The sequence below is a fragment of the Heterodontus francisci genome, chromosome 14 (assembly GCF_036365525.1).
Source record: "Heterodontus francisci isolate sHetFra1 chromosome 14, sHetFra1.hap1, whole genome shotgun sequence".
NCBI classification, from domain to species: domain Eukaryota; kingdom Metazoa; phylum Chordata; class Chondrichthyes; order Heterodontiformes; family Heterodontidae; genus Heterodontus; species Heterodontus francisci.
In genome coordinates this window covers 107617679-107630549 of record NC_090384.1, presented here as the reverse complement: position 1 = coordinate 107630549, position 12871 = coordinate 107617679, and the positions used below count along the sequence as shown (strand labels likewise).

Below are 12871 nucleotides of genomic sequence, written 5' to 3'. Positions count from 1 at the left end.
GGGACTTGTCCACCTTAATGCCTTTTAGAATACCCAACACTTCCTCCCTCCTTATGCCGACTTGACCTAGAGTAATCAAACATCTGTCCCTAACCTCAACATCCGTCATGTCCCTCTCCTCGGTGAATACCGATGCAAAGTACTCGTTTAGAATCTCACCCATTTTCTCTGACTCCACGCATAACTTTCCTCCTTTGGCCTTGAGTGGGCCAATCCTTTCTCTAGTTACCCTCTTGCTCCTTATATATGAATAAAAGGCTTTGGGATTTTCCTTAACCCTGTTTGCTAAAGATATTTCATGACCCCCTTTAGCCCTCTTAATTCCTCGTTTCAGATTGGTCCTACATTCCCGATATTCTTTCAAAGCTTCGTCTTTCTTCAGCCTCCTAGACCTTATGTATGCTTCCTAGGTCGCACTGCTCCTGCTCACCCTTTAGAATTGGACCCTTTATTTTATATTGCCTCTCCATGTTCTTCCTACCAAAATGTTTCACTTCACATTTCTCACAGAACCTGTCTGCCCATTTCACCAACTTGTTTGTGTCCTTTTGAAGTTCTACATTATCCTCCTCACAATGCTTCCAAGTTTTGTATCATCTGCAAACTTTGAAATTGTACCCTGTACACCAAGATCTAGGTCATTAATATATATCAGGAAAAGCAAGGGTCCCAACACTGACCCCTGGGGAACTCCACGACAAACCTTCCTCCAGCCCAAAAAACATCCATTAACCACTACTCATATGAACAAGGGAACTAGGAGCAGGAATAGGCTATTTAGCCCCTCGAGCCTGCTCCACCATTCTGTAAGATCATGGCTGATCTGCTTGTGGACACAACTCCACCTTCCTGCCAACCCCAATACCCTTTGACTCTTTTGTTTGTCAAGAATCTGTCTATCTCTGCCTTAAAAACATTCAACAACCCTGCCTCCACCCCTCTTTGAGGAAGAGAGTTCCACAGACTCACAACCCTCAGAGAAAAAAATTCTTCTGCTCTGTCTTAAATGGGAGACACCTAATTTTTTTTAAACTGTGGCCCCTAGTTTTAATCTCTCCTACAAGAGGAAAACATCCTTTCAACATCCACCTTGTCAAGTCCCCTCAATATCTTATATGTTTCAATAAGATCACCTCTCATCCTTCTAAAATCAAATGAATACAAACCCAACCTGTTCAACCTTTCCTCATAAGATAACCCTCTCATCCCAGGAATCAGTCGAGCGAACCTTCTCTGAACTGCTTCCAATGTAATTATATCCTTTCTTAAGTAAGGAAACAAAAACTGTACACAATACTCTAGATGTGCTTTCACCAATGCCCTGTCCAACTCCAGCAAAACATCTCTACTTTTATATTCCATTCCCCTTGCAATAAATGACAACATTGCATTTGCCTTCTTAATCACTTGCTGTATCTGCATACTAACATTTTGCATTTCGTGTACGAGGACACCCAGATCCCTCTGCAACTCAGAGCTCTGCAATCGCTCTCCATTTAAATAATATGTTGCTCTTCCATTTTTCTTACCAAAGTGGACAAGTTCACACTTTCCCACATTATACTCCATCTACCAAATCTTTGCCCACTCACTTAACCTATCTACATCCATTTGCAGACTCCTTATATCCTCTTCACAACTTACTGTCCTATCTATCTTTGTGTCATCAGCAAATTTAGCAACCATACATTCCAGCCCTTCATCCAAGTCACTCTTTGTTTTCTGTCACTCAGCCAATTCCATATCCATGTTGCTACTGTCCCATTTATTCCATGAACTATAACTTTGCTCACAAGTATGTTGTGCAGCACTGTATCAAATTGGACATCAATGTACACCACATCAACTGCATTGCCCTCATCAACCCTCACTGTTACCTCTTCAAAAAACTCCAGCAAGTTAGTTAAACATGATTTTCCCTTAAGAAATCCATGCTGGCTTTCTTTAATTAACCCACATTTGTCCATGTACTATTATTTTGACCTGAATTATTCTTTCCAGAATTTTCCCCACCACCAAAGTTATACTGACTGACTGTAGTTGTTAGGCTTATTTTTACACAAGGATGTAATGTTTGCAATTTTCCAGTCCTCTGACACCACCAAGCCAGTCTAAGGAAGACTAAAAAATGGCCAATGCCTCCGCAATTTCCACTCTCACTTCCCTCAGTATCCTTGGATGTATCTCATTCGGTCCTGGTGCCTTATCCACTTTAAGTAGAGACAGCTTATCCAATACCTCCTCATCAATTTTAAACCCTTCAAATTCATCCACAGCCCCACCCCTCTGTAATCTCCTCCAACCCTTCGAGGTCTCTGCACTCCTCTAATTCTGGCCTCTTGTGCCTCCCCAATTTGAATCACTCCGCCATTGGCGGTCTTGCCTTCAGCTGTCTGGGCCCCAAGCTCTGGAATTCCCTCCCTAAACCTCTCCAACTCTCTCCTCATTTAAGACATTCCTTAAAACCTAAGGTGTTAAAAGAAGTGGCTAGTGAGATAGTTGATGCGTCAGTTTTAATTTTCCAAAATTCCCTAGATTCAGGGAAGGTTCCACTGGATTGGAAAATAGTGAATGAAACTCCTTTATTCAAAAATGGAGACAGAATGCAGGAAACTATAGGCTAGTTAGCTTAACATCTGTCTTAGGGAAAATGTTAGAAGCTGTTATAGCAGGGCATTTAGAAAAATTCAAGGCAATCAGGCAAAGTCAACATGGTTTTGTGAAAGGGAAATCATGTTTAACCAATTTATTGGAGTTCTTTGAGGGAGTTACATGTGCTGTGAATAAAGGGGAACCAGTGGATGTCTTGTACTTAGATTTCCAGAAGGCATTTGATAAGGTGCCACATCAAATGTTATTGCAGAAAATAAAAGTCCATGGTGTAGGGGATAACATATTGGCATGGACAGAAGATTGGTTAGCTAACAGGAAACCGAGAGTAGGCAAAATGGGTAATTTTCTGGTTGGCAAGATGTAACGAGTGGTGTACCACAGGGATCTGTGCTGGGGCCTCAACTTTTTACAATTTATATAAATGACTTGGATGAAGGGACCGAAGGTATGGTTGCTAAATTTCCTGATGACACAAAGATAGGTAGGGAAGTAACTTGTGAAGAGGACATAAGGAGGCTACAAAGGGATATAGATAGGTTAAGTGAGTAGGCAAAGACCTGGCAAATAGAGTATAATGTCAGAAATTTTCGTGAGGGGAATTGAATACAAAGGTAGGGAAGGTTATGCTTCAGCTATACAAGGCATTGGTGAGACCACATCTGGAGTACTGTGCATAGTACTGGTCTCAGTACAGAGAGGCAGTACAGAGAAGGTTTACTAGACTCATACCTGGAATGGGTGGGCTGTCCTAAAAGGAAAGATTGGACACGCTAGGCTTGTGTCCGCTGGAATTTAGAAGAGTAAGAGGCGACTTGATTGAAACATATAAGATCCTGAGGGGTCGACAGGATGGATGTGGAAAGGATGTTTCCCCTTGTGGGAGAATCTTGAACTGGGGGGCATCACTGTTTAAAAATAAGGGGTCCACCCACTTATGACAGAGATGAGGAGAAATCTTTTCTCTGAGGGGTGAGAGTTTTGGAATTTTCTTCCTCAAAAGGCAGTGGAAGCAGAGTCTTTGAATATTTTTAAGACAGAGGCAGATAGATTCTTGATAAACAAGGGGGTGGAAGGTTATCGGGGGTAGGTGGAAATGTGGCAAAATCAGTTTAGTCATGAACTTATTGAATGGCGGAGCAGGCTCGAGGAGTCGAGTGGCCTACTCCTGCTCCTAATCCGTATGGTCATATATACCTACTGCAGAAACCCTCAACTCATTCAAAAGGAGTCTGGATATGCACCTCAAGTGCTGTAATCTGCAGGGCTAGACCAAATGCTGGCAGGTGGAATTAGAATGGGTGGATAGTTTTTCAGCCGGCACAGACATGATGGGCCAAGTGCCTTAAACTTTCTATGATTCTTTGACCACACTTTTACTCATCTGTTCTAATATCTCCTTATGTGGCTCAGTGTCAAATGTTGTTTGATAATACTCCTGTGAAGCGTTTTGGGACGTTTTATATGTTAAGGACGCTATATAAATGCAGGTTGATGTTTTTGTCGTCGCCGTCTCTGGCCCGGCTGCTTCACTCTGTTCCCTAGCAACGGGGACAGGCCCCGAACCTGGGCGATAATAAAATCCCCTCCAACAACTCAAACACCCCCTGCACATACCGCAGCCAAAGCCGCCTCCACTCACCCGCCGAACACCGCTGACCGCCGCGCCGCGCCGCCCCAACTCCCACTGCTTTCCTTAGCAACGGCCCGGCCTCCGCCGCTGCCTCCCGGAGGGAAGGCGCGGGGGCTGCTGGGAGTTGTAGTACACCGCTTTGCTCACTACATCCAGCACCGCAGCAGAAAGACTACAATCTCCGTCGGGCATTGCGAGCGCAGGTCTTCCAGCCCGCGACTGCGCATGCCCGAATAGGGAGCTGTTGTTCATATTCACCTGTTTTCTTTGACATGCATGTAACAGCCATATAAATGGACAAAGGACAAAACAACTTTTATCCTATAGTTTTTTTTACACAAAATATTAACTAATTTGTCAATTCAGGTTTGAAAAAGATCCCCAATTCCAGTCAACTTTAAGCAGCGCCCCCAATCGTTTAATTATTTAAATAGATGATTGATGGGACTGAGGACCAATCAGAAGCCGGAGCGGCGGACGTCAGGCCGGTACCGTTCGGGGTAGCTGGACCAATGAGAGGAGAGCAATCAGGTTAGGTTGCGCCTGTGTGGATCACAGTAATTTTACTCGGCGTTGCGCGCGCATCGCTGGGGAACTGCGCTCGCTGAATTGTAGGAACTTTTGAAAGTGGGAGCTGGAGACAGAGAGACAGAAGCAGAGAGGGAGAGAGCGCCATTGATTGTTATTAATACTTAAAATACAGCAGCACCTAGTTACTGCTGCAATTACTGAGAATTAGCAAACCAGGCAATCAGACTTTGCCCATCAGTGCTATGTTTTATTTCTTTATCTGCTACTGATTGCGGCTTTTTCTCCTTCCTTATTGCAGTTTCTGGTAAGTCAAGACAGCACCGGGTAACGCCCCAGCTGCTGAAAAATAAAAAACCATTACTCTACATCTCTAAGTGGTAATCCTTTGCAAATATTCAATGCAGAGAAATCCGTTTGCAATGTGTATTTAGGTTTTCATGGTATTTATACATGTGTTGCAATGTAGTTAAATAAGATTTAATATGTTGCTAAACAATTTAACAAATGCAACGTGTTTTTCAAAAAAGCATTTTAAATAGCAAATGTTCACCGATCAAAAAAGTTGCAAAATGAATTTTTTTTGTTACTGTAATATTTCTGTTTATTTTGATAACGTGATGTGACCCAGTTCTGTTTACAAGAAAATGATTTTAGGTCCATTGTGGGGAATCGATGGACCAACTCATTGAGGTGCAAACTGGAGAGTGAGGCGGCTCACTTAAATAAGACCAGTATTGCAATGAGGAATTAAAAACTGAATGTTGGAACCGGTCAGGCAGTACCCTGGGGTTCCCCTCTACACTGAGGGTTTCCAGCCTTTTCTCAATTCAGTTTTGCAGCATCCGCAATGTTTTGCTTTTATTTTAATGCCGAAAGGAATGTGCAATGAAAGGATGCAATAATTACAACCTGTCTTGTATCTGAGTGATTTAGTGCTGTTTGCAGATATTGTCGAAAGGAATTCTGTTCATAAAAAGACACAACTTACTGTTACAGCATGAATGGAGGGTAAGGGATTATTAATTTCTCTGACTTTGCTGGTGAAATGGGCTTGGTGTGTGTGATTGAGTCAGTGAAGCTGCAGCGATTGATTTAAAGGGCAGAGATGGAGAGTGAGTGTCTCAGCTGCGATTGTATCGTTTGTGTGGATTTGCGACATCGCTCCAGCTGACACTGTATCCAGTGGCGGCCCATCAAAGCCTCCTCCATTCACATTGTAACCCTAGCTTCCCACTGCCATGTCCGCATTCATCACCCCCTTTATTTTGGTCCGTTTTGTTGTTTTGCAGGTCTTTTACTAATGGTAAAGCCGAGCATCCTGTGAGTTTCTCAGATGCATTGTTGCATTTCTGGGGTTTGTTTACTATTTGCCACTGTTATTTATTTTTGCCATTATAGAGGTGATTTTTAGTCTAGAAACTTTTCCCATTGTCACACTGGCTACGTGTTGGTAATCTCTACATTAGTAACCTAAACATTTCAGCAGACATGGCAGGCTTGTACTGTCTGGGAGGGGAGTACCAACAGGCTGAGTGATTGATAGCTGTCAGTTTTAGGGTGTGGTCAGGGTGTACTAGATTGTTGAAGGTGATTGACAGTTGTCAGTGGGGCAGGGTTAATCAGATGAGAGAGCTGCATTTTCCCCAGCCTGGGATGATGCAAGGAATTGATGGGTACATATGGTACTGGAGCACACTGCCTTGATTTGTACTGTCTGGATTAAGCTGCAGCTCCCTTCTCCAGGTAACACCTGCAGCTCCGAATCGGTGCCTGGGACACTCCCAGCAACAACAACAGCTTGCATTTATATAGCGCCTTTTAATGTAGTAAAGCTTCCCAAAGCCCTTCACGGGAACATTATCAAACAAAATTTGGCACTGGTCCATATTGGGGCAGGTGACCAAAAGCTTGGTCAAAGAGGTACATTTTAAGGAGCGTCTTTAAAGGAGCAGAGATTTGGGGAAGGAATTCCAGAGCTTGGGGGTCCAAGCAGTTGAATGCACAGCCGCCAACGCCCATGGGGGAGCGCTAAAATCAGGGATGTACAAAGGGCTGGAATTGGAGGCGTGCTGATATCTCTGAGCATTGTTGGGCTGGAGGAGATTAGAGATCGGGAGTGGGCAAGGTCATGGAGGGATTTGAAAACTAGGCTGAGAATTTTAAAATGGAGTCATTGCCAGACTGGGAGCCAATGCAAATTCAAAGCTGCTGTATGGAGTAGTGAGTGGGCAGATCATATCGTTTAGCTTGAAGAATGGAATACAAGAGCAATGGGCAGATCAGTATTGCCCAAGTCAGGAAGAAAAAGCATCTTAACTGAGGTCTGGTGATGCACTTTGAGGAAATTGCATCAAGCCAGATTTGACTTTCTGTGGAAATGCAGTTCTACTTGCATGTTCTCTGAAGAATCTACCCATGCAAAATTGTGTAACTATATTTATTATAAGCTCATTTTTTTCCTGTAAATTTTGACCAAGAGCTCTGATTAAAGCTGTTTTAGTGTCACTTGAGCCCCTGGAATCCTACCGCTCTGGCTGTTATCTTTATCAAGAAAGACATCCGCCCAGGTGGTGTCGTGTTCATCATTTCTCCCCTCACTACGTTTCACCTGTCAGCTGAGATGGTGTACTGGGGTGTAGCACTTGGAGCCAGCAGTGAGAGCTGGGTGTAGATGAGGACATGTGATTCCAGTCTCTCCTACAAATTGGATGCAGCTGACTGAAAATACGAGGGTATTACCTCTATCTGAACACCCCATACACCCTGAGCAAAGTTACAGCTCCTGGAATAAAAGGGACAGTAGCAACATGGCTACAACATTGGCTGAGTGACAGGGAACAGAAAGTAGTGGTTAATGGATCTTTTCTCGGGCTGGAGGAAGGTTTGTAATGGAGTTCTCAAGGCGTGAGTGTTGGGACACTTGCTGTTCCTGATTATACATTAGTGGCCGAGACCTTGGTGTACAGGGCACAATTTCAAAATTTGCTGATTATATATTTAGGGCGGCACAGTGGCGCAGTGGTTAGCACCGCAGCCTCACAGCTCCAGCGACCCAGGTTCAATTCTGGGTACTGCCTGTGTGGAGTTTGCAAGTTCTCCCTGTGTCTGCGTGGGTTTCCTCCGGGTGCTCCGGTTTCCTCCCACATGCCAAAAGACTTGCAGGTTGATAGGTAAATTGACCATTAGCAATTGCCCCTAGTATAGGTAGGTGGTAGGGAAATATAGGGACAGGTGGGGATGAGGTAGGAATATGGAATTAGTGTAGGATTAGTATAAATGGGTGGTTGATGGTCGGCACAGACTCGGTGGGCCGAAGGGCCTGTTTCAGTGCTGTATCTCTAAAACTAAAACTAAAAACTTGGAAGTATTGTGAACTGTGAGGAGGATAGTGTAGAACTTCAAAAGGACATAGACAGGTTGGTGGAATGGGCAGACAGGTGGCAGATGAAGTTCATTGCAGAGAAATGTGAAATGATTTATTTTGGTAGGAAGATAATGGAGAGACAATATAGAATAAAGGATACAATTCTAAAGGGGGTGCAGGAGCAGAGGGACCTGGGTATATATGTGTATAAGTCATTGAAGGTGGCAGGGCAGGTTGAGAGAGCAGTTAATAAAACATACAGTATCCTGGGCTTTATTAATAGGGGCATGGAGTACAAGAGCAAGGAAGTTATGTTGAACTTGTAGAAGGCACTAATTCAGCCTCAGCTGGAGTATTGTGTCCAGTTCTGGGTGCTGCACTTTAGGCAAGATGTGAAGACATTGGAGAGAGTACAGAAAAGATTCACAAGAATGGTTCCAGGGATGAGGAATTTCAGTTATGAAGACAGATTGGAGAAGTTAGAACTGTTTTCCTTGCAGAAGTGATGGCTGAGAGGTGATTTGATAGAGGTATTCAAAATCATGAGGGGTCTGGACAGAGTAGATAGAGAGAAGCTGTTCCCACTTGTGAAAGGATCGAGAACGAGAGGGCACAGATTTGAAACATTTGGTAAAAGTGACACAAGAAAAAACTTTTTCACACAACGAGTGGTTAAGGTCTGGAATGCGCTGCCTGAGGCCTTTCAAAAGGGAGTTGCACTGTTATCTGAAAAGGAGGAATGTGCAGGGTTATGGGGAGAAAACAAGGGAATGGCATTAGATGAATGCTCATTGAGAGCTGGTGCAGACACGATGGGCCGAATGTCCTCCTTCTGCACAGTATTAATTCTGTGATTGAGATATTAAGACCGGTGACCAAAGCTTGGTCAAAGAGGTAGGTTTTAAGAAGCATCTTAATGGAGGAAAGATTTCGGGAGGGAATTCCAGAACTTCAGTAGCTGCAGGCAAGGCTGTCAATGGTGGAGTGATTTATAATTGGGGATGCTCAAGAGGCCAGAATTAGAGGAGTACAGGGATCTCAGAAGATTGTCGGGCTGGAGAAGGTGGTAAATAAGGAGGAAGTGAGGCTACGGAGAGATTTGAAAACAAGGATGTGGATGTTTAGATCACTTGGAATACTATCTCCGGATGTGAGATGCGTTATGAAGGACACAGATGGTGCATTTGGTGTTTTTAGTGGACCTGCCCGTACCATCATTGCATTGAAAGCCTCATCACAACAGTGATGCTGATTCATTCACAACTTCGTCATGGAGATGCTTTGTATCTTCGAATCATTGAAACTAGTCATTTAAAAAAATAAAAATAAATTGTCAAAGTGTTTTGTGTTTAGTGAATCGTCAGTAGCTGCTGCATTTCAGGTGCGAGCCCTTCTTGCTGTGTGTTGGACATTTACCAATAGTGCCTCCTGGCTTAGGGTGTGAAACAGATGTTGAAATTATGAAATTGGGCTTGGATGGGAGATGATGTAGTGAGCCAGAACTACTGTTCCTTTGCTGATTAAATTTAATTCAGTTCACAAAGAGGTCATATCGATTTCCTCGAGCAACACATGGACACTGTAGTAATCTGTTTGTCTGATAACCATACGGCATGTAGAACTTCAGCAGATAGTGATGCAGAGATGACAAATAGCAAGTGTGAATTAGAGACAACTGCAGTGTGACATTTAAACATGCAAACCAAGCACTGGGGTTCATTTCCAGAGGGATAGCATTGAAAAGCATGGAAGTGATAAACTTGTATCGAACCTTGTTTACTGGATACTGTGAACCATTCTGGTCTCCATTTTATAAAAAGCATATCGAGGCATTGGGGAAGGTACAAAAAAGATTTCCTAGCATGGTGGCAGAGCAGTGACGTTCTAAGCATCAGGAAAGGTGAGGATGTTTTTCTCTAGAAAAGAGAAAGTGGTAAGGTTACCTGATGGAAAGGGTTTGATCGGGTAGATGTAGGAAAGACTTTTACACTTGTGAAGGAGTCCAAAACTAGGGGCCAAAAATCTGAAATAAGAGCAGAAAATATCTGGGAGAGAAGCAGTTAATGTTTCAGATTGATGACCTTTCGTTACATCTGTAAAAATGTTAGAGATGTTATAGGTTTAAGGTGGGGGGGGGGAGGGAACCAAAAGTAAGGCCACATTTAAGGTTAGGATACAGATTTTTGGTGTCTCAGGGAATCAAGGGATATGGCAAGTGGGCGAGAAAGTGGAGTTGAAGCTTAAGATCAGCCATGATAGTTTTGGATGGTGGAGCAGCCTGGATTGGGCCATATGGTCAACTCCTGCTCCTATTACTTATGTTCTAGTGTCTGTGATGCAGGAGAGATTCAATAACAAAAGGGATGATTGATCAAGAAGATCTAGAGAGGGAAGAAGACATAAGTGGAAGAGGTTCTGATGAAAGGTTATCGGCCTGAAATGTTAACTCTGTTTCTGTCTCCACAGATGCTGCCAGACCTGTTGAGTATTTCCAGCATTCTCTGCTTTTATTTATTATATGTTGTAAATTTCAGATAGTCACTCATAATCCAATAAAGAATTTGGGCGAAACTTCTTTCCCAGAAATTGATTTGAATGTATTATGCTATGGAGAGGAGAACTCTGCACACTCCAGTCTAATCAAGGTTTCATCTTCCACCCTCAATAAGCTGAGGTTCGTCCAAAACTCTGCTGCCCATATCCTAACTCGCAACAAGTCCCGTTTGCTCATCACCCCTGTGCTCGCTGACCTACATTGGCTCCCGGTCCTGCAACATCTCAATTTTTAAATTCTCCTTTTTTCAAATCCATCCGTTTTTGTTTGGTAATGCTCCTGTGAAACTCCTTGTAAAGTTTTACTACATTAAAGGTGCTATATAAATACAAATTGTTGTTAAGACTGGGTGTTTGTTGTGATTTCACGTGCCTTGGTGATGCAGTGGTAATCTGGTCTAAAGCCACACTCCCTCACTGGGGAATATTAACCATGTAGAAATATAACAACAATATTTCTGTTGTTTCTGCTCTATAGCAGAGTAGCTGCGGCTCGTGTTGTGGATTCAGTGTGTACCAAGTCCAACATTGCTGTTCATGCACAAAAATGGAACAAACCAGTACCTCAGACCCGAAGTGTTTGTTTTATTCATTCTCAGGATGTGGGCATCACTGGCAAGGCCAGCATTTATTGTCCATCACCAGATGCCCTTTATAATGGTTTAATGTAGCTGTGTCTTGTTGGGTCATTTCAAAGGGCAGTTAAGAGTTGTGGGACTGGAGTCACATAGAGGCCCAGACTGAGTGAGGACAGCTGAACATTAGTGAAGTAGTTGGGACAATCTGCCAGTTTTGTCGTTACTTTTACTGAGACCAGCTTGCAATTTCCAGATTTTTTTTAAAACTTTAATTCTCAGACTGCCATGGTGGGATTTGAACATGCATTCTCTGGATTATTGATCCAGTAACAGAACAGCTACAGTGCTGTAGGTGGGAGCATGTTGATCCATCAGAGGAATTGTAATTTTTTTAAAAGTCTAATGTTGATGAAATTAGTTTGAAATCTTTCCAGAACTCGATGCATTTATATAGTACCTTTACTGTAATAAAACATCCCAAGGCTGTTCACAGAACATTATAAAATAAAATTTGACTCCAAGCAACAGAAGGAGATATTGGCACAGGTGACCAAAAACATGGTGAAAAAGGTAGGTTTTGAGGAGCATCTTGAGGAAGGAGAGAGAGGTAAAGAGGGTTAGGGAGGGAATTCCAAAGTTGAACTAACTTCACATGTCGCTTTTGACATGTAACTGCCTTCACTGGTGACCAGTCACTCAGTGAATAGAAGAGGTGGATAACAAATGGTTAATGTGGGGCCTGAGTGGGAGCAGAGGGACTTTTGTGGTCAATATTTCTCATTGAAGTGAAAAAGAATGGTGGCTGCAAGTCATAAATGAACCAGAAGATATTTCTGTCCCGGCGCGCAGTTTATTGACTAGCCTTTCCCACACCCTGAAATTTAACTCCTGATAATCCATAACACCTCTTACCAGCTTTAAAAAGAAAAACTTGCATTTCCGTAGCGCCTTTCACAACCTTGGAATGTCCCAACCCCTTTACAGCCATTGAAATACTTTGTGTAGTCACTGTTGTAATGTAGGAAACACGGCAATTAATTTGTGTACAGCAAGCTCCCGCAAACAGCAATGAGATAATGACCAGGTAATCTCTTTTTGTGATATTGATTGAGGGATAAATATTGGTCCCAAGACAGTGGGGGTGGCAGGGTGCAGTGGGGAGCTCCCCTAATAATCTTCGAAATAGTGTCTTGGAGATCTATTGCGTCCAACTGAGAAGAAAGATGGGGCCTCAGTTTAAAGTCTCATCTTAAACTTGGCACCTCTGACAGTGCAGCACTCCCTCAGCACTGCACTGTACTGTCAGCTGAGATTATTGTGCTCAGTTTCTGGAGTGGGACTTGAACCCACAGCCTTCTGACTCAGAGGGAAGAGTGCTGCCAACCAAGCTGGAACTCTTACCAGCTTTAAGTGCAGCTACACTCTCTCCACCCGCCCCCATCCCCCACCCCCCCCCCCACCCCCCCACTCTCTCATTAGTGTGCGAGTTTGAGCACCTTCAAAAGATGCTACAGTATGTTGAGTCAGACTGTCAGTGGGTGTGTTAAACTACTCTGCATTTTGTCAAAGGTGTCTGCACTTGTCTGTAAATACCTGTATTGT

The 12871-nt window shown here is 43.3% G+C and overlaps 2 protein-coding genes across 9 annotated transcripts in view; one reads left to right on the top strand and one right to left on the bottom strand.

The window, feature by feature from the left end:
- lrrc56 (leucine rich repeat containing 56) overlaps nucleotides 1–4336 on the bottom strand; it is a 222911-nt gene extending 218575 nt beyond the window's left edge. For 5 of the 7 annotated variants that reach the window (XM_068046725.1, XM_068046723.1, XM_068046727.1 and 2 more), the window contains exon 1: nucleotides 4253–4336. The gene's annotated coding sequence lies outside the window, so the exon portion shown is untranslated. Of the gene's footprint in view, nucleotides 1–4227 lie in introns of all 7 variants that reach the window. The other 2 variants (XM_068046733.1, XM_068046726.1) reach the window with 2 other exon arrangements.
- A 499-nt stretch (nucleotides 4337–4835) lies between these two features.
- Nucleotides 4836–12871, top strand: part of LOC137377211 (GTPase HRas) — a 62197-nt gene continuing 54161 nt past the window's right edge. The window contains exon 1 of one of the 2 annotated variants that reach the window (XM_068046722.1): nucleotides 4836–5078. The gene's annotated coding sequence lies outside the window, so the exon portion shown is untranslated. The remainder of the gene's footprint in view (nucleotides 5079–12871) is intronic. The other variant, XM_068046721.1, reaches the window with a different exon arrangement.